This window comes from Pongo pygmaeus, chromosome 19 (assembly GCF_028885625.2).
Source record: "Pongo pygmaeus isolate AG05252 chromosome 19, NHGRI_mPonPyg2-v2.0_pri, whole genome shotgun sequence".
NCBI lineage: Eukaryota > Metazoa > Chordata > Mammalia > Primates > Hominidae > Pongo > Pongo pygmaeus.
The window spans coordinates 88,391,232-88,417,470 of record NC_072392.2 but is presented as its reverse complement, the minus strand read 5'-3'; positions in this window follow the sequence as shown (position 1 = coordinate 88,417,470).

Here is a 26,239-nt window from a genome sequence, read left to right as displayed (position 1 = left end):
TCCCAGCACTCGGAGGCCGAGGTGGGCAGATCACTTGATGCCAGAAGTTCGAGACCAGCCTGGCCAACATGGTGAAACCCCATCTCTACTAAAAATACAAAAATTAGCTGGGCATGGTGGCGCAAGCCTGTAGTCCCAGCTACTTGGGAGGCTGAGGTGGGAGGATCACTTGAACCCTGGAGGTGGAGGTTGTAGTAAGCTGAGATCACACCACTGCACTCCAGCCTGGGCGACAGAGTGAGTCTCTGTCTCAAAAAAAATAAATGCTGCTTGCCTTCTGCCCACTCCTCTGATTTTTGAATGCCACTATTTCCTCCTCTCTGTCCCTCACCAAGCTTCTCCTGTAGCTTGTACATGTTTGGAGAATGCAAATTCACTTCAATATTAACATAATTTGGAAGGCAAACCCAGCACCAAAGCATATGTGCTTTATAAGCATGAACAACTTTTGAATTTTCTTCTGTCTGAAATTTTCTCCATCAACGTTCCTCTCTACTTATACAGGTAAATAATGGTTGATGTGGATAAGTGGGTGCATACACATGTGTGTACATGAAGACAAATTGCATTGTTTAAGATGGCTGTACTGGGAAAGTAACATTTAATACTAGAGTAAACATTTATACCTATTTACTAAAACTAGATGTGAAAACATATCTTCCAAGGGAAGTTACTCTCTTTTCCCAACCATTCTACCCAAAAAGATGTCCCAGAGATATTGGCAAAAAAAATGATCAGATGAGTCAATAATTGTCCACGTGAATGGTTGAATAAATTCTATAGCAGCTGATGAGAGATCATGTTGGTTTTTACCATGCTCTAGAATATGCCTACCTGCGAGTTTTTTAATTATGAGAGCTAATATCCCAAGGAAATTTCACCTATGTGATGAAATTTTTAGGCAATTGAACTTGTTCTTGCTGTTTGGGATATGGAAATTAGGCAAAGTCAGGCAACCTACTAAGTTTCCTTCTGTTAACAGAAGGGGGAAGGTGATGAATTGGGACTGTGTGAAACTTTCTTTGAACACGTGCAAAAATGTATCTAAACTGGGAAATTGAAGAACCTAGACTGATATTAAATGTAATACATTTATTTCAATGCAATTGCATCATTGGGAATCTAATTAATCAAAAGAAGTGCACTGAACATTTGATTAAGGGATAAAGGCATGTGCCTAGAGTGGTCCTGCCTTGGTTTTGTGTTTCTTTCAGTTCTTTGATATCCCTTTCAAGACATCATTCAGCCCTGAGCTGGGTGACCAAACCATATGAGAGCCTGCACTTTCTAATCATATGATTCTAGAACATTAATGGTAACATTCTTAGAAAACACACATCGATATTGTGATTGCAATAGGATCTTGAGCTCAGCAGCCTGTGTTTTTTGTTTTTTTTTTGTTTTGTTTTGTTTTCCTGCATACACTTCTGTAATATCAACTGTAAAAATCAACACACTTTGTACTTGCCAAATTGGAAGTTATCAAGACAGAAGCTGGCATTCTTTTCTGCAGCAAAATACCTTATTCAGACTCAGCTCCGCCACTAAACTGGCCAGGCAGGCTTTCTCCTGGCAGACTCTCAGAAATATCAGTATTCCTTTCTCTCTTTGCTCTCTCAGAACTTCCACTCCCAGGAAGGAAATAACCACACTATTTGCAAAAGATTAAGGTGTTCATTTTACTATGTAAAAGATGTCTCCATGCCATAATTATCATTGTAAAAGAAGTATATAATAAGAATAATAATTTCCTGTTTGTCCCATCAATTGAGCTTTTCATGTTCTTTGATAAGTAGAGTGAAGATTTTGCGGAAAAGAAAATGATGTTAATATTAGAGGTTACCAGGAGTGAGACTTGTTTTATTTTAATGCTGCTTATTTTACTTTATCTCTTTCCAATTCTGGCAAGGAAATGAGAAATTGTTGTCTTAAAAATTCAATGTCATGACATTTCAGCTCCATTGGTTTTTGGTAAATAACTTGTTGCTGAAGAGAGAGGTTGCTGGAAGACTCTCAGAGTCAGTTCCATTTTAACCAAGAACTGCTAGCCTTGATGTGGGTTGGATCATTTTTGAGTCTGAGGCTAAATGCCTTCTTGGTTCCTTTTGAAAAAATACTGATTTAAGGGGACTGATATTGTGTCATCACTATTCAACAGCTTAAAATAAATGGTTAAGAATCTGGAAGTGTGGTTGAGCGTTGCCTGTGCTGGCATTGTGTAAAAGAAGGAGCTGTATTTAATTTGTATACTTGAATTAAAATGAGATCAAGGATTCTCCGAAGTGTAACCAAACAGAATTGCCTACAGTCTTGTTTTGATAACTAAATGATAGATGATTTCTGTTATTATGTTTGCCACATACTTAATAATACTAATAAATTGTGTGCATTTTGGAAATTTCTTTTGGATTAGGACACTGGAAAGCTCTACATCTTGCTGCTAATGATCAGCCTCTAAAAATTCAGAGAGAGGAAGGATCACAATCCATGTGTAGTGTATACAATGTATACAACAGTGCAAAGATGAACTACAAACACCACTCAAGATAAATTATTATATGTTTCCACATTGATCCATGCACTGGTCATTATACATCTGAACTCCTAAAGTAGTGTCATGATCAAGGGGTAATTCTTGAAGATAAATATGGTGTCACCAACCTCAAAAGTGGAATGACCACACAGAGGACTATCTTTTGATTAACTTGAGGAGGAATTTTTTTTTCGAGATGGAGTCTCACTCTGTGGCCAGGCTGGACTGCAGTGGTGAGATCTCGGCTCACTGCAACTTCTGACTCCCTGGTTCAAGCGATTCTCCTGCCTCAGCCTCCCGAGTAGCTGGGATTACAGGCATGCGCCACCACGCCCAGTTAATTTTTGTATTTTTAGTAGGGACGGGGTTTCACCATGTTGGCCAGCATGGTCTCGATCTCCTGACCTCATGATCCACCCACCTCAGCCTCCCAAAATGGTAGGATGACAGGCTTAAACCACTGCGCCTGGCCTAGGAGGAAAATTTTTACCCTCCAACCTGGGCTTAACTTTACCCAGTGGCCAACTTTTTGAGTCCAGCAGAGAATGATTGATTAAACTTTACAGAGTTTCGAGTTTTCTAAGAAAATAAACACGGACCAAGTAAAAGCATATTAATGACTTAAAATAAATTTTCTTCACATTTGAAAAAAACAAAGCAATATCTATAAGCCTCTTTAGTGACAATGTTTTATATGAGAGGGAATAATATATTTATATCATATATATTATAATAATATAATTATATATATATTCCCCAGCTTAAAAAGTATGCATAAAACTCATTCATTATAGTGACATATTAAACAATTATAGCTGCTTCATCAGACAGTCAAAAGAACAGATTGCTCTCCTTTGTTTCTGAAAAGTTATGTGCCATTATTCTTAGTGATTCTGATAAGTCAGACATATGTCAAACTCAGTTTGAGGCAGGTATATGTACTCATACAGGACAATTGCCCTTGACTTAGTTATCATTGGCTTCCTCTGGGTTTATAAAGGCCAGCTCTCAAAACCACTGACTCATTTAAAAAGAGCATCCTATGTACTCTAATTTAGATTTAGGAAAAAGCAGGAAACCAGTGGTTTTAGTAATTTAGGAGCCATAACAGTTTTCCCAAAGCTGAGCTTAAATTAGATAAGATTGTATTGTCATTATCGTCAATGCCAACAGAAATTCAAACACCACTAATTCATTCCATTAGACTCTTCGATGGTCAATTAAATAAGGTCTAATTAGCAGGTGATATTGCGGATTTTATGTGCAAATATACCCAGCCAGACTTGGTTTTACAAGTTGTATTAAATATTTGAATCGTTGCTAAGTTGCTTATTAGGTACCAGATTTTGGAAACTGCTAGAAGGGGGAGATTAATGTTTTGGAACCATATTCTGAAGACTATACCCAGAAGGCTGTCATAACCAATGCTGTTTTATAGGAGTGTTCATAGATTTGTGCCGCCCTTTGGTGAACCACAGAAGAGGATAAGTCATTGTGTTATGTAATACACAGTGGCTTCAACAAGCCATTAAGGCAATTCTTAGAAAGGACCTCAGATTTTTGGTCTTATTGAATAACTCCATGATTGGCACTCAATAACACAATAAGAATACTGCTACATCCTAGAAGAGAGAAACATAACTATATTCTGAGGCCAGAGATTTTGGTCTACTGGGAAAAAAAACAAAAATCAAGAAACCTCATGTAGTAGTTAAAACGTGAATTATTAAAGTCATCCAGGTTTAGGTTCAAATCTCAGTTCTACGTGTTTTAAGCAGTGTGATTTTGGTCAAATCACCAAAATTTTCTGATCTTCTGTTTCTGTATCTGTTATATGAAGGTGTTCACAGTACTGCTTTCCATTGTTATTGTGAGCATTGAATTAGATGTGTAAAGGACTTAGCACAAAATAAGGTGCACTCAATAAATTATAGCTATTATGATTTCTTAGTCCCAAGATTCCTGGAATAGAATGTGGCTTTAAAAAAAATATGAAGAACACTGTAGTCCTGCAGAAAGGGAAAAATGGAGATTTTAGTTCATTGTGACTTACTGACCTCCAGGGAATTGTTTACAATGTATGTGGGTATGTTGAAAATGAGAGCTGTGCCAGTCCTCTCAACTCAACAAATTGCAGCTGGTCTAAGCTGGTGCAAAAGGAAGGACTGTTTCCTCTAGGAAGAGTCTTAACTCTATTTAAGATAAGTCTGTGTAAGCATTCTACTTAATAGTCAGTCTTACTAGTTAAATGCCAGCTATAAAAATATGTATATAACCCAAAATATAAGTGTTTGATGTTTGGGCAGTATCCTTATCATTTGCAATGATGTTCATAGGATGCGTTAGGGATTATCACTGCCATAGTTTACACGTGAATGCAGGAAAAGTCTAACTTGCTTATCTTAAAGTTACTTGGTTTTATCATCCATCCTTTATATATTTATTTACTTTGTAGCTTTGCTTGGTTAAAAATGTAAATGAATACAACACAGATTAAGTCCATGGATTTATGAGAATGGATATATCATTAGATTCTTTCCAAAGTGAGTGTTGAGTTAGGTATCTGATGGAATAGAAGGGTCATTCAAGGTAAGGGGTTGACTCAAAGTGTTTCCATAACAAGCCCCAAGTTTTATATTTCATTGTAATGTTAATTGTAGAAGTCAGATGCTAAAGTAATTGCTTATCCCCTTACCCCTCATCCAACCTTGTTTGGCAACATTGTAAAATGAAGCATGCATATACAAATGATGGAGTCCATTGAGATTCCGATTCAGAAGGAAACAGTCTGCCTCAGCCAATGCCTTTAAGATCTGTGAGGTCAATTTTCTGGGAAATTGAAGACTTGTCTTTGAATTGACATTTGTTTCTAGGCACAAAGCATTTCTGTATAATCAGAATGACTTGTAGAGTAAAGAAGAGTTGGAGAAGATTGTTCAGAAATGTCAAGAGGATCATAGAAAGTGAAGAAAATGAATAAACCCCAGAGAGCTGCTCCCTGAAAAAGCACATGTATAAGGGAGGTTCATTTTGCAGTGAACAGTCTGACATATAAGACATTAGTATGAATGGAAAGAGTCTAAACTAGACCAAACTCACAGAAAGGCATGGTATACCATGTACAGAGTATTTCCTAAAATATAATGAAAGGGACACATTGGGGATGAAGATGAGTCCAGGCAGGTTTGACCACGGCTTATATGTAATAACCCATGCTAAATTCGATTTAAAAAAATCATTCAGAAAACAATTACAAAAGGCATGGGCCATTTGATTTGATCTTATCAATTTAGAACTTTGACCTAAGTTATTACAAAATGCTGTGCAATAACCTAATGGAAGAATGATATTTCTCCCTCCAATTGAGAGTTAAATATTTTCTAGATTATACTTTATAGGCAAGAATAACATGTATGATGGAAGATTGTAGAAGTATGCATTTCTGACATAGAAACACATCAGTGGTACTACCCTTAGGTTTGAGAAACACCAATTAGTCTCTGTGCCAAGGTCATACTTAAGAGGACCCAATTCTGTCCCTTGTCTGGATGTACCCTTCCTCATGAAGCAGAGAGAATAAGGGAACAGGCCCTCCTAGGAACTATGCTTCTTTTCTAGACTATATTCCAGGAATCTAGAATCTGAATTTCTTGCCCTAAGAGCTAGAGCCTACTTCTAGGTTAATCCTCTAAGACCATCACCCATAGATATACCCCATAACCCTAGGTCCAAGTAGACCAAGGTAGCTATAATGTATAAGGGTGGAGACGTTGAGGAGTGTAAAAGGATCTTGTGCCTTATAGGTGAATAGCTGTACAGGCACACCTGCAAGTACCCTCACGGTTGCCGCAGAACCAGAAGTAAGAGACACACCAGGTGAGCCTACAGCCAGGCCCTAGGGACTGTCACTTCCTTACTCCTCTGTGCCGACGGGAAACTGCAAAGAATCTGAGAATTCTAAATTCGAGCTTGACTATCCACATTGTTAAAAAGCTATAAGCTATATTTGTCAAGACTGTTGAATGGAAAAGACTTTATCTAATCATTTTGACTTCGTTTATAATTTAAATATTTAGATATACAGTATATGGCCTTCCATATTAATTCTCACCCTGTATCCCACAGATGTTAGGAAACTGCATTCTTCTTGTTTGCATTTGTCTTTGATCCAAGATAATTGATCGTTGGTGCATTCAGAGGGCTGCTAGACCAAGCTGAAGGCTTTGAGGGACTAGAAAAGGCTCAAAACGTATTCATATCTCTCAAATAAAATACAAGAAAAGTCCAATCTGTTCTTTCAGGATGTATCTAGGCACTGAGGAAACAATATTGTCCAGACCTGTGTCTCCAACTCATCATGTCTATTGACGGTAAGAATAACTATTGATAGGAAGTCAAGCAAAGTTGTATATTTCCAGTAATTTTTTTTCACCTCATCTCTGAAAACCAGAGAGTGATATTTTTGTTGATATAGTCTTCACTGATTTAGTGCCAGAACTCATGAGAACTAGTTTCTGTTGCTGAATTTATTTTAGTTTATGTGGCTGAAAATGCCTTAAGGAGTTTGGGAGATTTTTTTTTTTTTTTTCTGATTTTGAGCATGATACACAAACATTTTAAAGTACTCTTTACATTTGAGGTTGGATGTTAACATAATTTCTCCTATAAGAGTCTTGAAATCTGCATGACTGATGATAATTATTCTTGATGTCACCTTCTGAAATGAAGCAATGGAATCGAGGGGCATGTTATGACAATGGTGATTAATGGTTTTTCCTCTGAGCACTACATCTTGTCTTTATGTTTGCTCTGGCAGGGAAAGATTTAACTGGATAACTCACTTCCCTAGAAGGGTTTTTAGTTTTCAAATGAAAAGAGTAGCCATGAACCTGCCTGTGCATCCATTAATATCTTCAAAACACAGGACCTCCATTTTTGTTTTTCATTGCCTTCCCAATGCACAGCATACTCAGCACTAATAGAGTTTATAAAACCTGTGTTTTGCCCCACCGTTGTGCAGGACCTTAGAATCGTAAGCCTTAATACTGTAGCATGAAGAACAAAATCAATAATAGCATTGGAAAAATTCCCATCACTTTGCTGTATTAGATTAAACAGATAATTTGGTTGTTCATAGAAGCACAATCCACACAATACCCTACCTCTTATAAATCTGAGACTCAGTGACAGAAGTACTACGAGTGAGCATCTGACTCTTCTGCAATTAAGATAATACTAACATCTCATACTAATTTTTGCCTCGTGGTTCAAAATGTGGACTTTGCACGTGTTGATTTGTCAAAAGTGGGCTTATTCTCTTCCCTTGGTCAAAGTGGAGATAAATCCTTATTTTGATTCCTCTGATTGCCCCCGAAAGACAGCCGAGTTTTGACAGCGACTCTGCCAAAATGCACTCCCATCTGTAAAATAAATTGGGAAATTTTTTTCTTGGAAGTCTTATTAAAGAGAAGCATTGAAATATTTAAGGACTTTCAAAAAAATAAACAGTCTGGGTTACTTTGTTCTACACTTTCGTCTGTTTCAACTAGATTAACTTAAACTCTATAAGAAAAGTATCTGCCTGCTTCCTAGTTCTAAAACTTTGTAAATATTTGCTAATCTTTGTTGAATAAATCATTTAACTTTCAGCTGAATTAATAGTTGCTGACCATTTATACAGGATATTGGCAATTTTTTTCTTTAAAGGATCAGGCAGTAAATGTTTTAGGTTTTGTGGGCTACATGTGGTCTCTGGCCACAACTACTTAACTAGCATTGTAGCTTGAAAACAGCTGTGAATAACATGTAAACACATGCGTATGGCTGTGTTTCCATAAAATATTATTTGTAAAAACAAGAAATTAGTTTCCAGACTCCTGATCTATAAACCTGTAAAACCATAAGAATGAATACTTTTTGATCCTTGACTATCTCATTCATAAATTGGATCAAGAACTTTTTAGAACAGTATCCTGAGGCATATATAATCCTCAGCAATGGCCACTTAAGGGATTTTTTTGAGAAAATAAACATGTTTTCCAATGGATTATATCTAAACTATATAGCCCATAAGGGTAACAACTGTCCAGAAAGCAACACATTTTTCAGTAAAATGTTAATTATAACTAATGATACCCAATTCTAGATGCTGTGCTAAGTTCTTTGCAAGCTTTAATCTGTTAAAACCCAGCAAGAATTCCATTGGATGATTTTATTAGCTAATACCACATGCTGATATCAAGTAATATCTCAATAAACTATGATTTTTGACTCTTTCATAAAAAGAACTCCATCTGAAAATAGACAAAGTGGATGAAAATAATACCCTTTTTCTTTTTACTGTATAATTGTATCAACTTGATAACATAACAAAAAGAGGAAGTTAAAGTGAAATTTTCAGGCTGGATACTTGTTGTCACATAAAGGATCTTTTACTCAACTCTTCATCAAAAAAGTAAGAGAAAGAGAAAGAAGGAAGGAGGGAAGGAAGGAAGGAAGAGAGGGAGGGAGGGAGAGAGAGAGAAAGAAAAATGGAAAGAAAGAAAAGAAAGAAAGAAAAGAAAAGAGAGAGAAAGCAAGAAATTTCTATGAGCAAAACTGTTTACTGGGGCATTTTGAGACAGGTGGGTTGGGGGATGAAAAGAATATAGTTAAGTAGCTCTCCATATTTAAGCCATTTATAAAAAGCTACATTACAAACAAAAATATGTTTGGTGGAGTAGACTGGAGTTATTTGCATCTGAATGGCACTGGGAAACAACTTTTTCATATATCATATTAATATAATCATTATAATGTGATTGAGGGCAATAGAATATTACATGAAGCTATACAAGAGTGCTATTTTATTTAAAAAAAAAAAACACTGAACTGGTCTGAAGTAAGGACAAACTGTCCAAAAATATTGAGAAAGTAACCTAACACATGTTATTCAATGGATTAATACATTAGAAGAACACTACCAGTTACTGAAAAGTGAACTAAGTTGAATAGATAGAGCAAATACAGAAATTTTCCAAGTGAATCACATGTTTATTTAGAACAATTGTCATTTCAAATGGTTTGTAATCTCTAGGATTTAAGGGATCTGCTTTTATGTGTCTCATCTAAATTTCATGTATTAGCTGATGAAACACAGAGGCCTTTTCATAAAGATATTTGTTTTATCCCTTCTTGAACTTCAATGGGAAAGCATCAATACCAAATTTATCCCCTTTTGAATTTGAATGGGAGAGCATCAATACAAAATTTCACTTTCTTTCTTACATATCTGCTAACAAATGGGCTTCTTTACTTTTAGATGTAAATAGCTTTCCTGAAGAAATTCTAGTTTAAGAATAATTGAAAGCCAAAGACCATGTTAGTGCTGTGAGCTGAAGGAATGGAGAAGTTTTTTCAGTTTAAAACAAAGTTTGGTGAAGAAGGTTTCCAAGGCATTGATTTGGCAATTGCGTTGGCTTCAAAGCAAAATCACAAATTTGAGTTAATTATCACACCTTTCATTTTGGAGCAAAACTGAAGTCTGTATAATTCAGAAAATAGGTGTTTATCAAAATTGATTTTTTAAAATTGTTTTTATGTGTCTCTCAGGTTTTATACATATACATAATATTATTCTGGGTTTTATACATGAACATATATAGTAAAATAGTAAGTATGAAAGTTAGATCCAACTTTAGCCACAGGAATTCTTTGATCTAACTTACTAGGTCTTATCTTGCTATTTCCTACAAACCGGAAACTGGATCTCAGTTTAATTTAGAGTTAAAACAATAAATAAATAAGTCATTTACATATGTTAGGAACTCAACTATCGTTTTTGGTTAATTTGTTGATTTTAATAAATCCTCTGAAGTAATTTGAACCTCATCTAGGTAAGATATTTACTGAAACATTGTGAATCACTTACCGTAATTAATTTAGGAATTTATTTATGTCTTGCTATGTCAACAGGCAAGTCTGGGGAACAGAGAAAGCCTTTTTTTTCCTATAATTCAAATTATTATTTGAATAATATTGTATTTTGTGTTTCTTCATCAGAGTAGAAAAGCGGGGCATGCTAAGAGAAAGGGTATGAGGTAGCCAGCTCAAAGCTCATTTTTTTCCCCTCAGCCAGACGGAAATATGCACAAATGTGCCTGTTTCTTTTCTCATCTGAACTTTGAAGGTTGACCTTACAGAGTTAGGGAATTACAGACACCACAAACAATCAGGTAATAAAGCGAAGAGTGTCTGGGTGGTGTACACACACTTAAAAAAAGAACGTGTCACAATAGGAAGAAAATAAAGAAATGTCTTATAGGCATTTCTATTTTTAAATGATGCCACACTGTGCCATATAATGAAAGATCTTCAGAACACATAAAATTAGTCATAATGGAAACTCCTTTTATTGAATGGCATGGAAAATGGCCTGGGGCTACTAGAGAATAGGCATAGTCACATGTTATCAGACTGCATTGCTGTCAGCTTATCCAAAATCCAGTATTCAGAGTTGACTTTAACTCTCATAAATCACATTGCAAAAATATTTTCAGGAATTATCACAAATCATCTTATTGAAATAAAAATGCACCATCCATAAAAATAATCAAATACCCAATCAATGTTACAATGCAATGGGGTTTCTTGCCATGTTCCTTTTAAGCAATGGGCTCCTCCAGGGTATTGAAAACGAGTCCTCAATTAATGAAGACGTACAAGTTTATCCTGTAAAATACATGCAAATGCACAATATTTTTGGTAGAGTGATGAGATTCAGAAGTTTAAAAATTTAAACAAATTTTGATGATAAATTTTAACTGTTGATATTTTGTCATATTTCTTCAAGATCAGAGAGCTTGTTTAGATAAAACTTTACCAGCCACTGTAAGGAACCATACATACAAGCACTGAGTCCCACATTTAAAAATCTTATGCTCCAATAAAAGAAACAGAAAATATATCATTTAATACACACACACAGTGTCACATTCATATACACACTAGAACATAGACAAAAGAAAATAATTACAAACCGGAAACTGGATCTCAGTTTAAGTTAGAGTTAAAATGATAAATAAATAAGTCATTTACATATGTTAGGAACTCAAGTATCATTTTTGGTTAATTTTGTTGATTTTAATAAATCCTCCCAATAGCATCCCAATATAAATATCTGAAGATAAATATATTTCACATGCTGAGAAGCCACTACATCCATGAAAACCTTGATATTATGTCACACTTATTACATTTATTATTTTAATTATAAAATGTTATAATTTATTAATTCATCTTGATGACAAAATATATTAGTCCATTTTCATACCGCTATGAAGAAATACGCAAGATCGGGTACTTTATAAAGAAAAAGAGGTTTAGTGGACTCACAGTTCCACATGGCTGGGGAGGCCTAACAATCATGGCTGAGGGTGAAGGAGGAGCAAAGACATGTCTTATATGACAGCAAGCAAGAGAGCCTGTGCAGGGGAACTGCGCTTTATTAAACCATCAGATCTTGTGAGACTTATTCACTGTCATGAGAATGGCACAGGAAAAACCCACCTCTCAATGATTCAATTACCTCCCACCAGGACCCTCCCATGACATGTGGGGATTTTGGGAGCTAAAAGGCAAGTTGAGATTTGGGTGAGGGCACAGCCAAACCATATCATTCAACCCCTGGCCCCTCTCAAGTCTCATGTCCTCACATTTCAAAACCAATCATGCCTTCCCAACCGTCCCCTAAAGTCTTAACTCATTTCAGCCTGAACTCAAAAGTCCAAGTCCAAAGTTGGATCCGAGACAAGGCAAGTCTCTTTCACCTATGAGCCTGTAAAATCAAAAACAAGTTAGTCACTTCCTAGATACAATGGGGGTACAGGCATTGGATAAATACACCCATTCCAAATGGAAGAAATTGGCTAAAACAAAGCATCTACAGGCCTCATGCAACTCCAAAGTCCAGCAGGCAGCCAAATCTTAAAGCTCCGAAATGATCTCCTTTGACTCCATGTCTCACATCCAGGTCACACCGATGCAAGAGGTGGGCTTCCACAGCCTTGGGAAGCTGCGCCCCTGTGGCTTTGCTGGGTACAGCCTCCCTCCTGGCTGCTTTCATAGGCTGATGTTGAGTGTCTGCCACTTTTCCAGGTGCATAGTACAAGCTGTCAGTGGATCTACCATTCTGGGGTTTCTGGAGGATGGTGGCCATCTTCCCACAGCTCCACTAGGCAGTGCTCCAGTGGGGACTCTGTGTGCTCCCATCACACATTTTCCTTCTGCACTACCCTAGCAGGAGATTCTCTATGAGGGCTCTGCCCCTGCAGCACTCCTCTGCCTGGACATCCAGGCATTTCTATACATCCTCTGAAATCTAGGTGGAGGTTCCCAAACCTCAATTCTTGACTTCTGTGCACCTGTAGGTTCCTCGCCACATGTAAGCTGTCAAGGCTTAGGGCTTGCCCTTTCTGAAGCCAATGGCCTGTCCTATACCTTGGCCCCTTTTAGCCGTGGCTGGAGCTGCTGGGATGCAGGGCACCAAGTCCTGAGACTGCACAAGGCAGCAAGGCCCTGGACTCAGCCCAGGAAACCATTTTTGCCTCCTAGGCCTTTGGGCCTGTGATAGGAGGGGCTGCTGGACATGCCCTGGAGACATTTTCCTCATTGTCTTGGTGATTAGCTTTTAGATCCTGGCTTATGCAAGTTTCTGCTGCTGCCTTGATTTCTCCTCAAAAATGTTTTCTTCTTTTCTACTGCATAATCAGGCTGCAAATTTTCCAAACTTTTATGCTCTGCTTCCTCTTGAACACTGCTGCTTAGAACTTTCTTTCACCAGACACCCTAAATCATCTCTCTCGAGTTCAAAGTTCCACAGATCTTTAGGGTGGGACAAAAGGTCACCAGTTTCTTTGCATAGCAAAAGCAACCTTTACTCCCATCTCCAAGAAGCTCCTCATCTCCATCTGAGACCACCTCAGCCTGGAATTTATTGTCCATATCACTATCAGCATTTTGGTCAAAGCCATTCAACAAGCCTCTAAGAAGTTCCAAACTTTCCCACATTTTCCTGTCTTCCTCTGAGCCCTCCAAACTGTTCCAGTCTCTACCTGTTACTCAGTTCCAAAGTTGCTTCCACATTTTCGGGTGTCTTTACAGCAGCACCCCACCCTACTATTACCAATTTACTGTATTAGTCCACTTTCATACTGCTATGAAGAAATACCCAAGAGTGGCCAGGCGCGGTGGCTCACACCTGTAATTCCAGCACTTTGGGAGGCCGAGGCAGGTGGATCACGAGGTCAGGATATTGAGACCATCCTGGCTAACACGGTGAAACCCCGTCTCTACTAAAAATACAAAAAATTAGCCGGGTGTGGTGGCGGGCGCCTGTAAGTCCCAGCTACTCGGGAGGCTGAGGCAGGAGAATGGCGTGAACCCAGGAGGCGGGAGGCAGAGCTTGCAGTGAGCCGAGATTGCGCCACTGCACTCCAGCCTGGGTGACACAGCGAGAATCTGTCTCAAAAAAAAAAAAAAAAGAAAAAGAAATACCCAAGAGTGGGTAATTTATTAATTTATAAAGAAAACTGGGTTTAATGGACTCACAGTTCCACATAGCTGAGGAGGCCTCACAATCATGGCTAAAGGCAAAGGAGGAGCAAAGGCACTTCTTACATTGTAGCAGGCAAGAGAGTGTGTACAGGGGAACTGTCCTTTATAAAGCCCTCAGACCTTATGAGACTTATTCACTATCAGTAGAATGGCATGGGAAAAACCTGTCCCCATGATTCAATTACCTCCCACCAGGTCGCTCCCAGGACACGTGGGCATTATGGGAGCTACAATTCAAGATGAGATTTGGGTGGAGATGCAGCCAAACCATATCACAAACTGTTCTGAGAATTCTATATATTGAGTCCTAAAGTCAATTTAAAGTAGTGATTTGGGCCACCACAGCTGCTGCACTTTATGAATCTTTGTCTTTCCTTACTTCAAATTAATAGAATACAGCAAGATCAAAGATGAGCTGGAGCTTTCACTGTCACTATGTGAAGAAAGACTTTTAAAGAGGGAATCCTTAGGACAAGCAAAGGTTTCATGTACTATATTGGGCCTGCAAAGCTGATGGAGCCTTCCAAAGTCCATTGCTTTTTAAGCTGTGTTTGTGTACCATGAGTGGGAAACAGACATTGCCTGGAATAAATGTGGGTGGTGGGGGGGCCAGTGGGAAGTGTATAATTATAATAATTATAAAGGCGTTTGAAGAAGGCTTCCAAAATTGGCAACCCAGAAATTGTGACATTTGTATTTGACTGGTCATAAAACAAGAAACCAATGAACTCTACTACAATTTACCAGTTGCCTGAATCTTACTACATTTTCATTATCACAATGGCTTTTAGTATTTGCTAGAGAGATTATTAAATATTTGTCTAGATGATACAATGGCAAATTCAGAAATAAATGATTCACAACCATTCAATGTAGCAAAGTACTTATGAGCTCAGTCTCTAGTATGCTATATATCCCTACAATACTTAACTAGTGTCTGTCTAGAGTCAAATTCCTACATTTAACCTTTTCACCTGTAAGAAATTTAAAAAGCTTTAATATCATATGGTGCATTCAGTTATTAATGTAAAATGTAAATTACTGCAAAATGACGATAATAAAAGTAGCTAATTCATGCAGTTATTCTAAGGATTAAATGTGAAAATACATCTAATATATTTGACAAGGATCAATAAATGTTAATCATTATTTTTAATTTTATTTATAATATCGCCACTGCCACTACTATTCAGTGCAATTGATTTATGTACACCTCTGACAGCAAATAAATTTTCTTCTTTTTTTCTTCTTCTTTTTTTTTTTTTTTTGAGATGAAGTCTTGCTCTGTCGCCTAGGCTGGAGTCCAGTGGCATGATCTCGGCTCACTGCAACCTCCGCCCCCTGAGTTCAAGCAGTTCTTCGCCTCAGCCTCCCTAGTAGCTAGGATTACAGGTGACTGCCACCACGCCTGGCTAATTTTTGTATTTTTAGTAGAGACGAGGTTTCACCATGTTGGCCAGACTGGTCTCGAACTCCTGACCTCTTGATCCACCCACCTCAGCCTCCCAAAGTGCTGCGATTACAGGCGTGAGCCACCGAGCCCGGCTGGAAATAAATTTTCTTATACAGAAATCTGGTTCCTTGAATTTTTCTCCCATTAATTCTAATGTAGTGCCTCAGGGTTTATATAAATAAATAAAGCCAATCTTGTACATGGTGCATTCAGTTATTAACATGCCCCTGGTGCAACTTTTTTGTTTTGGTTCTGCTCTAGGATATCCTCAAACTTAAATACAGAGAGAGAGTGTGTCAGAGGCAAATGGAGAGAGACAGAGAGAGAGAGAGAGAGACAGAGTGAGAGAGAGGAGGAGAGAGAGAAAAAAAGGAATAAAGAGACAGAGAGAAGAAGAGAAGCAAGAAGGGAAGAAGAAGGAGAGGAGAGGCTTTCTATTTTACTGTTGTCTTATGTTTTCTAGATATGTCTACATTCTTTAAATATCCTTCCATTGACTTGATCCCTTCATTATTCTGTTCAGTTTTTTCTGACGGTATTTTAATTTTTTGCTGCATCTCTTGGAGGTGTTACCCTGTACAGGAGAATTACCCTGTACAGAAACAATTTTCCCAGGTGTTCTAAAGTGTTTAAAAATAACTGTGGAGCATGGCAAAGAGCCTGAGAAGGGAGTAATCAGTTGACAAATCTGGTCATTGTTGTCCTAGCTGTGGAAGTGTTTCTTTTCCAGTCTCTTTGTGCATAGTCATTTTTTCTCTTTAAACATAAATTATTAAATTTGTTTGCCATGAAAGTTTAATGGGAAATTACATAAAAATTTGTTTGTCTGTTTGCAGGGAGGGAGAGATTTTTTTCTTTTAATGTTAGGAACAAGAGCTCCCAGAATGGTGAGGTGTTGAAATGCATGTAAGTAAGTAGGTAATGTGGATAAAGTTTGATCGATAGGTTTGCGCATGTGTTTAAAATAAAGAGAAATAGCAAAGTTCCTGGATAACTTATTATGTCAATTTAGTGGTCAGGAAAATTCCAAGAATGATGTAAAAGAAGTGTGAAGAAACTTTAATTTCTGCTATTTAAGGGGGTAATTTATGTCAAAAGTTGTTTTAATTTATTAGAACACAGAACATTGCAGAGATACGAAATTAGGCAATGTTAAATTATCAGATTCCCACATACAAGGGAAATGACGTGATATAATACTTCCTAAGTAGTTTTTGCACTCAATAATTACTGCTCAGTTAAAATGCAAAGTTTAAAATGATATTGAAGTACAATCTAATTTTTTAAACATTATTATTAGTAATTTTGTGATAATATTTGCGTGTATATAGATTCAAAATTAGAGTCATACACCAGACTTTTAGGTTACAGTTTTCTTTTAGAAGCTGTTTATAGAGGACTTTTCTAGTCCATGCTATGTTTTTCTGTAATGTTTGAATAGCATATAATGAATGTACTGTATATTATAACACTTGTGTAATCTGAAGAAAATAAAACAGCTAATACATTAAGTGCATGATTAGTCTAGATTTGTAAAACAATGATTTTTTTTCATTAACTTAGTATTTATCAAAGGAATAATAATCTAAATTCTGAACTATATTATTACATACAGTCCAAATCTCTTAACCATTAAGCTAAGTTAAGCACCAAGCATATTAAGCATAGTTAAGCATCAAGGTGCTTAACTATGAAGTGCTGCTATTCCATCAGAAAATAAACATATCCCCAAAGATCATGGCTTGTGTGTAGCCTCAATATTTGGAACCGATTTAGCCACATCAAAGCCAATTTGTTCAGAAAGAAAAAAGTTACCCCCAAGTGGACTTTCAACTCTTGAGCTCTGCCCCAGGAAATACCCTGGGCAACCGAAAGATATAAGGACACCTGGTCTCCAAGCAACCTGAGTTCCATTTAGCATGTAGCTTCATAAAGCTTAATGAGAACTGGCTATCTCCTCCAGGTTGGGAGAGACTAGGTTCAATGAGAACAGGGTGTTCTGGTTTTTGCACTATGTGAATGAAGAGATTGTAAAGCTGTGTGACTCTGAGCAGCTGCCTGAATCAAGCATTGTGGTTCAAAGGAAACTTCTGTTTACCACACTCTGTGGCTACATGATTTAATGAAGAATAAACCTCAGAAGGCTGATATCTTACTAACTCCTTTGAAGCATTTTCATTAGTCTGAAATTCTACTGATGCATGTGCCCTGATGACTGTCATTTATTTCAGGGACATAGCAGAGAGCTGAAATTGGCAAGGCCATGGATTCAAGAGCTGCACTGTCTAGGTTCAAGTCCCGGCCTGTGTGAAACCTTAAGCAAGTTACTGAAACTCTCTACAACTAAGTTTTCTCCCTCTATTAAGTGGGAATACTAATAGTACTTATTTCATGGGTTTCCATGAAGGTTAAATGAGTTGATATTTGTAAAACACTTAAAACAGAACCTTGAATATAAGTACTATATCAGTGTTTGTTAAATTTAAACAATTACTCATCGTAACTGTTCCGGGCATTGCTGTGTATCCTGAATATCAGATGCCATTTCTCAGTTTTCAAATAGTGCTATTTTTTAAATTTAGAAAAAGTTTTGTGGGGTGCAAATGAAGAGCCAATTCATTCTACTCAAGGAAGTAAGAAAAAGGCTTTCAGTAGGGCTAGCATGAATTTCCCAGCATGAATGAAAGGCAAGGGAGGGGCCTTCAGTCAGAACAATCAACATATACAAATGCAGGGACACATGAAAACACCCATTATAGTTGAAGAAATAGAAAAAATGTTGGAGCACAAACAGAACGGAGGTGAGTGAAGGTGGATTAGTGATAACTTTTGGGATTTATTATGTGGTGATGAGCAGACGCTGAAGGTTTTGTTAAGTAGGAGAGTGGCAGCAGCAGATTTATGTTAAAGAAAATAAACCTGGCAGCCACAGGGGGAAAGTGTGCTGGTTGGAGCAGGGCAGGAGGCAGAAAGAACCTGGAGGAAGTGGCTAAGGTGAGATATAAGAGTCTATATTCAGACAGTGACAGTGGGAGTTAAGGCAGTGAAGATTCTTGAGATGATTTGGACGTGAAGCTGATAAAATGTAATGACTGGGTGTCGAGGCAGAAGGAAGAATTAAGAATGAATTGCAGTTTTAGTAGACAATCTGAGAGTCTCCACAAACCACTGCAGTCTTCTTCTGTAGATTCCCAGGTTTTTTATTAAAACAGAAATTCATCTTCAAGTCATGTTCATACTTTCAGGTACCACCCTTAAAAGACTAACTGTAGATTAGCATCCTTTCCCTAGACAAGAATAAATTTTGCTCAGTGGCTTCAGCTCTTCTTAAAATATGTCCCATATTTGTAACTACCTCTTTGCCTTTGCCTAATTGCACTGTGGCTTTGTCTTCCTTCCTTGCTATATATCGTATATTACTATGCTTCTGTTGGTTGAAAAGCAGTCCACACCTTTAATAAATCATTTAGTGCTCTGATTACAAAACTGAGTTTCAGACAGAGAATCAATGTTAATTGCATATCACTGAGGACACCCTAAGTCTTTATTTACTTCCAATAATGGTAGCATATGAATCATTATAAAATCTGTAAAATGCATACAATTTTAATGAAGAGCATAGAATTATTCATGACCCCTTTTTCCAGAGATTAGCACTGTCAATATTTTGCTATATTTTTAGAAGAATCTCATACAAACACACACTCACACATAATATATTGTATCTGATATTATATTTTAATAATTTTAATTATAGAACTAACTCAGATCTGTTTTCTCTTTTTGCTCATATGAAGAATTGTGAGGACATTTGAATTGTGTTTATGTACCAAACTACAAAGTACAGAGTCTAACACTGGTGAAATCATATCCTAAATATAGTTGTCTTGTGAGAGGGCTGGAATAAATAACTGCATTGTAACTCTGCCCTATAACTCTTCTTGGAAGCTCCGTGTTTAAAGAGTAAAAAAGGCCAAGAGTGCTAGATGAACAGATGATACTAGCTACCTAATGACAAACAGTTACTTGGAAGATGAGGTGCTGTCTACACAATCATGTTTTGCAAAGTGAAAATTGTGTATGACTTCCTACAATAATCTAAATATGTAGATGCAACTAATTTCTTATTGTATTAACTTGTGGAAAAACTTAAAACCTGTCAAGATTTTAGTCACTGGGGCTTGAGATTTCCAGAGGACATAAAAAAGAAAAATCAAGCCATGCCTTTGATGCAAATTCTATAGCGATAATGCAAACATAATATTCCTGGGTTGGACAGAATCCATGGAAAACAAAAAGAGAGGAACAGATTGCTATAATTAAGGGTGCTAATATTCTGGTCATTTTAATTCACAGGATCTGGATCTGGTTTAGGTTGGATAAGAAGGTGAAAAGTAGTAATATTGCTTTGAATCTTAATACTTCACTGCTGGAAGATGACACTTTCTCTTTCTTTAATGCAAACTTCTTTACAGGCAAAATATGACATGTTCATTTTTTATTGCAATAAATAAACCCTTACAGGAACAGCCACAGCAGCTCACTCCTGAATCCCAGCACTTTGGGAGGCCAAGGTAGGTGGATTGCTTGAGCCCAGGAGTTTGAGACCAGCCTGAGCAACATGGCAAAATCTCGTGTACATGAAAATACAAAACATGAGCCAGGCATGGTGGTGTGTGCCTGTAGTCCTAGCTACCATGGAGGCTGAGTTGGGAGGATCGCTTGAGCCTGGGAGGTTAAGGCCGCAGTGAGTCATGATCGTGCCACTGCACTCCAGCCTGGGCAACAGAGTGAGATCCTGTCTCAAAAACAAAACAATAAAAACAAACCCTTATGTTCACAGTTCAAAGAGTCTCTGTTTGCTACCAAATTGGAAACTGTGATAAGCCCATGACTTCTGTAGGTTTTGGGATACCATAGTTTTAAAATGATATGTATAATCTGAGGGAAAAAGTTGATATACCTATAAATATTTGTTTATAAAAATAGGTATTATACTTCATTTAACATTTCAGAAATAACTCACATGAGGCCAGGCGCAGTGGTTCAAACCTATAATCCCAGCACTTTGGGAGGTCAAGGCAGGCAGATCACTTGAGGTTAGGAGTTTGAGACCAGCCTGGCCAACCTGGTGAAAGCCTGCCTCTACCAAAAATACAAAAATGAGCCAGGAGTGGTGGTGCATGCCTGTAATCCCAGCTACCTAGGAGGCTGAGGCAGGAGAATCGCTTGAATCTGGGAGGTGGAGGTTGCATTGAGCCAAGATCATGCCACTGCACTCCATCCTGGGTGACAGAGTGATATTCCATCTCAAACAAAACAAAACAAAGAAATAAGTCACATAAGTCACATTGTTGAGCCCAGAACGCCAGGCATATTCTGAGACGTGTGACTAGAACAAAGCAGGAGATGGCAGGCCCCTGAGGCACCTCCAGTTACCCTTGGGTGGGTCCTCCATGTTTTTCCTAATGCCTCTTTCCAGTTAACCTCTCTTCATTAAATTACATCAAAAGCACAGGTTTTTCCCACATGAGATTATGTAGGGGAAGTTTAAATTAGAAACTTTTAAATTTGTGCAACTGGATTAGAAATTTCACAATACGAGTCTTACCTCTAAATACTTCTTGTTTCCGGTAAGGCTAGAACTTGTCTTTCTTGCCACATTTTGGCACTTCCAGTATTCAATAGAACCAGGAAGTGTAACTGAATATAAAAACAGGGTAGAACAGAAAGAGAAAGAAACATGGAACATAATTTCTGATCGTTGATGTAACTTCGCCCAGGGGCACGGGCAGATGTTTAAGTAAATTCTGACATTCTGTGTTCTCGTGAACTCCATATCTGCCTTAGAATATGATTATGAAAATACTGTGATATGTCTAATAAAGAATTTTACTCTGGGGAAGGTAGGCTTATACTAAATTTAAAGACAATCCTTTTGCTAAAAAGTAAAGCATTCAATTATATGGATACTGCTAGAAATACATGCAAGCATCTTTATATTTGTTTCTCATAAATAAACTAATAATATGTAGACAAATGTTTAATAAGGTATGTCTGACCTAAAAACACCTTTTTGACTGGTTTGGGGCTTTTCAGTTGCTACAATAGATACTCTGAATGACAAGAAAGAGTTTGGTCCACGTTACAGTTTCTTCCCCCTTTCCAAAACATATGGCTTTCCCAGGAAAAAAATTCTCATAAGGATCCACTGTTTTTTTCTTTGATGTTACAAAATTTTGGCTGGAAGAATCAGACAATGGCATACCACAGCTGGAGAGAATTCATCCAAAACCTCCCTGCTCAGGGACCCAAGAAGGCTATTAAAGAAAGGCTTAGAAATTTCAGCAACATAGCTCTGGGGCAGTGCACCCTTCCAATGACATTTTCACTAATGTGTTGCCATCTTCCATTTTCCCAGGATATAGTTTCCTTCATGTCTGCAAGAGGTTAGGAAAAAAGACAAGGTGCTACAAAAAAAAATAATAATAATAAGAGTTTATGTTTCTATAGCATCTGTTTACGACAGTGTATATAAATAAGAAGAGTTTCCACCCCAGTACAGGACAAGGAAAAATACATATCTTTTTAGGAGTTGGCTTTCTGCAAGTGCAACTAAATGAAAGACCGTGGGGGTGGAGCCGAATATAAATGCAATGTCAGAACAAAAAAGAACCACCTACAAAAATCTTTCCTTAAAAAGCATTCATTCCTAAAGAAGATGCATGGCATGTAGGCTCACACACAGATTTACTACCTACCCAGCCCAAAGTGGCCTCTGACAATGGCTTCTTCGAGAGAGAATTTTAAAACTTGAGGGTTTTCTTTTGTTGTTGTTTAAAAAAAAGAAAGCAAAGTGCATGACTCTTAATTTGCCAGTCTAAATATTTAATAGAAGTTGGCGTGGGAGGGCATGTCATACTACTCCTAAGGGGATGCATTTTTGCAGAACAATTTATTTGAGAATCAATGTTCAGCGAGACAAGATTAATTCCTAAGACCCTCAGCTGTTAAGATGTGAATCAATCACTCTGCATGTTTATTTATATTAACATCTTGAAATGGATATTGTTTTTGTTTTGCACACATATATATAAATATTTAAAAATATGACTATGTACACATATGCATAGGCATATGTGCGTATAGTAATCTTTTTTAATGCATGGGTGTGCGAATTGGATGGGATGCTTTTCCATTTACAGGCTCCACGGTGCACTGCAGGAGTATACCATCCCTGCCTCCCTGGCAATAAATATTAGAAATACATTCCATGGTTGTGGCTTCCAAAAACATCTTCACATATCCCCAAACACTTCCTGGAGAATGGTAATGCCCTGGTTGAGAACTGTTCCATGAACCACTGATAAGCAAGTTGCAGACTGTTTCATTTTGAAGTCCAGGTAGCTTGAAGCTGGCTTCGCCACTTACAGCATTGTCTCTGTGTCCAAGGGATGTTTGCAGAGAATTTCTCCATCAGAGAAAAAAAATGTTCAAGTTTGAATTTTGGTAAAACCATAAAAAACAAACTGGAACCTCAAACTTCAACCTAGATAGATGACCCTTCCTTTTTTGGTATTGTGTTTTGACGTTTAATGAATTATTTCAAACATTTTAGAAATGTTACATTTTACTTTCTGTATTTTGTGGATTTCAAATTTATTTAATGTGGTTTAAAAAAATATTCTTCCATTGTGTTCTGGGAAAGACAGACACAGAAAATATTAATAAATTAGGGTTGTCTAAAATGGGAGAAATTTGACCCCTACAATGTAGCAAGCATTGTATTAGATGCTTTGTATAAATTTTTTCTTTGTATCCACATACCAGCCCTGCATGGCAGATGCTATTATCACCATTTTACACTTGAGAAAACTGAGCCAAACAAAGTTTAGGAAATGCTATAAAGTATTAGTAAGCTATATGTCACTTTTAGAATGCATGGGTTTAAAAGTTAATGTGTTTCTAACTTTGACACCAATAAAAATATTTATTTTGACACTAATTAAAATGTAAATACATATTCTCCTATCACATTCTCATGGCATCCAAAGATAGCCCCTTCACTGAAATTAGATTTGCTTCAGTTATTTTTAATGATTGCTCAAAAAAGTGTGAAAGAGAAATTATATCTGTTGACTATTCTAGGGCTTTTCAGGAGACTTAGACTATTGCTGTATGTCCTGTGAGTTAAAGATAGAACACAATGTACTATTCTGGCCCAGATGTAGATACACCCGGAATATCACATGGACTCTAGATGTTTGGTAGAAAAACCAAAAAAGGAACAGACTGCATCTATATGTGGCAAGAGTGTAAACATGGTAAAAAGGAAGGGTAAATGACGGACAGCCACTTGCTTGTCACTGCCTGCTCTCCCTCCACCTTCCCTCCTTCCTTCCTTTCTTCTTCCCGTCTGTCAATCATTCAAGGAATATTTACTGAGCACCTAGTTAATGTCAGGCTTTGTGGTAGTGTCAGTTTGCCCTTTCCCCCAAAAGGCTTCCTACTCAGAACATTTTCTCAACTAATCTTTGTCCTCTCTCTGCTCTGGGAGCATGCCCTTAGTTTTTCTGATCTTCTCTCTCTGGTCTATCACAAGTTCTGTGCTCCATAAGTACTTTATTGTTAGTTTTATTTTCATTAGTCTGATTTTGAGAACTGCAAAGAGAATTGCCGACTTTCTACTTATCCTCCCTTAAGACTTTCCTCTGAGTTAGAATGTTAAGTCTTGGGAAATGGGCTCGGGTGCCCTTTCTTCCTGCTTTTGTGATACTCTGTGGCTGGAAATGGAACTCCAGAATTAAGTGAATATGTGGTTTTTCCCTTAGTCAGCTAGTACCTCTACATTTTGGTTTGCTAAGAAAATGGTCATAGGTTGGGCCTTTGATTTTATCGCTTTTAGGAAGCAAAAAAAATCAGCCACCTTGCTTAAGATCAAGATATAAGTTGCTTTTAATGGCCTTCTGCAGAATGATCCTTCTTTCTTTGTGTTTGGCAGATACGCATCACTGTCACTGTCACAGCTGTGTTCGTTTTTTCATTTCACTGGGCAAGGTTTTTTTTCTTCTTTCTTTTCTTTTTCTTGTTAATTTTGTTGTTTTGGGTGTCTTGTGAGAGAGTGCCACATAAAAGTGTTTTACGCTGCCATTCCTTTGAAAAATACCGATTAGGCAGAATAAATAGATGTAGAGTTATTTATTGCACTTAAATGTTACTCAAGGTAACTGTTCCTCTGCCTATTTACACACAGTAGAATAAACCTAATGATTTAAATGTCAGTTTATTAATGAAGCCCTCCTGAGCTGCATACAGCTATAAGAATTATAAGTCTCAACCTAAGAATGTTAAGGGTTCAGCTAATATATTGTCTGCCCTGAATTTAATAGGAATAAATTGAAGAATATAAAAAAAAGTTATTTAAACTAAAAATAAAAATGTGTGCAAAACAATTCATTACATATCTCTTAAAGGTTATTAGCCTTTCAGTGATTAATTCTGGCAATTATTTTTAACTTTGTGAACATCAACTTCATAAAAACAGCTGCCCTGTACATTGGAATTGCAATGCATGTAACATCTCCACTTAGCCGGTGTTTGTAGCCGGTGTTTGAAAGTTTCTTTTGTATGTGTCCTGTGATACTGTGTAATTTATTTATTCCTAGAGACTCTTAAATTGACTTCTGGAGATTGTTTCCTGTATTTATTGTGCCTCCTTTGATTTAAACAAATAATTGTCAATTGTATAACTCACGAGTTGCCACAAATTATTTTGAGGGCCAGATATATACACATATGGAAAGTGAGAGTTATTATAGAAGTTTGGTAATGCATAATTTTTTTCAAAGAAGCCTATACCTTGTAGGACAAGGAAACAAGAAGATCAGGGACTCACAATACAATGCAAAAAATTAAACACGGATCATTATTAACCCAGATAAATTGCAAATAAGAGAATTATCATTTCCCCCATTTAGTGTAGACACACACAGTGGTTCTATACAGTATAACACAGTGGATAGGATTAACTTGGTCAAAAAGATCTGGGTTAAATCATGGCTCTGCCACTCAGTAACAATTTAATTTTAAGCAGGTTTCTTAACATCTTTCTGACTCAGTTTCTTTATGCAAAATGATAGTGGTAATGCTTACTTTAAAGGTTTTGTTAAGGATTAAATGAGACTATACTGTATGTAAAATGCTTATAATAGTGTGTGGCACATAGCAAAGTTGTTTTTATTTCATTGCTGTTGCTGTTATAAAAGTTATTTGACTAGGCCGGGCACGGTGGCTCACGCTTTTAATCCCAGCACTTTGGGAGTCCGAGGCGGGTGGATCACCAGGTCAGGAGATCGAGACAATCCTGGCTAACACGGTGAAACCCCGTCTCTACTAAAAATACAAAAAATTAGCCCGGCGTACTGGCCGGCACCTGTAGTCCCAGCTACTCCGGAGGCTGAGGCAGGAGAATGGCGTGAACCCGGGAGGCGGAGCTTGCAGTGAGCTGAGATTGAGCCACTGCACTCCAGCCTGGGCGACAGAGCGAGACTCCGTCTCAAAAATATAAAAAATAAAAAAAAGTTATATGACTAAATCCAGGAAAAGAATAAAATAGTTACCAAAAAGCAGTAAAAATATTATATGTCTATATTTATATGTAC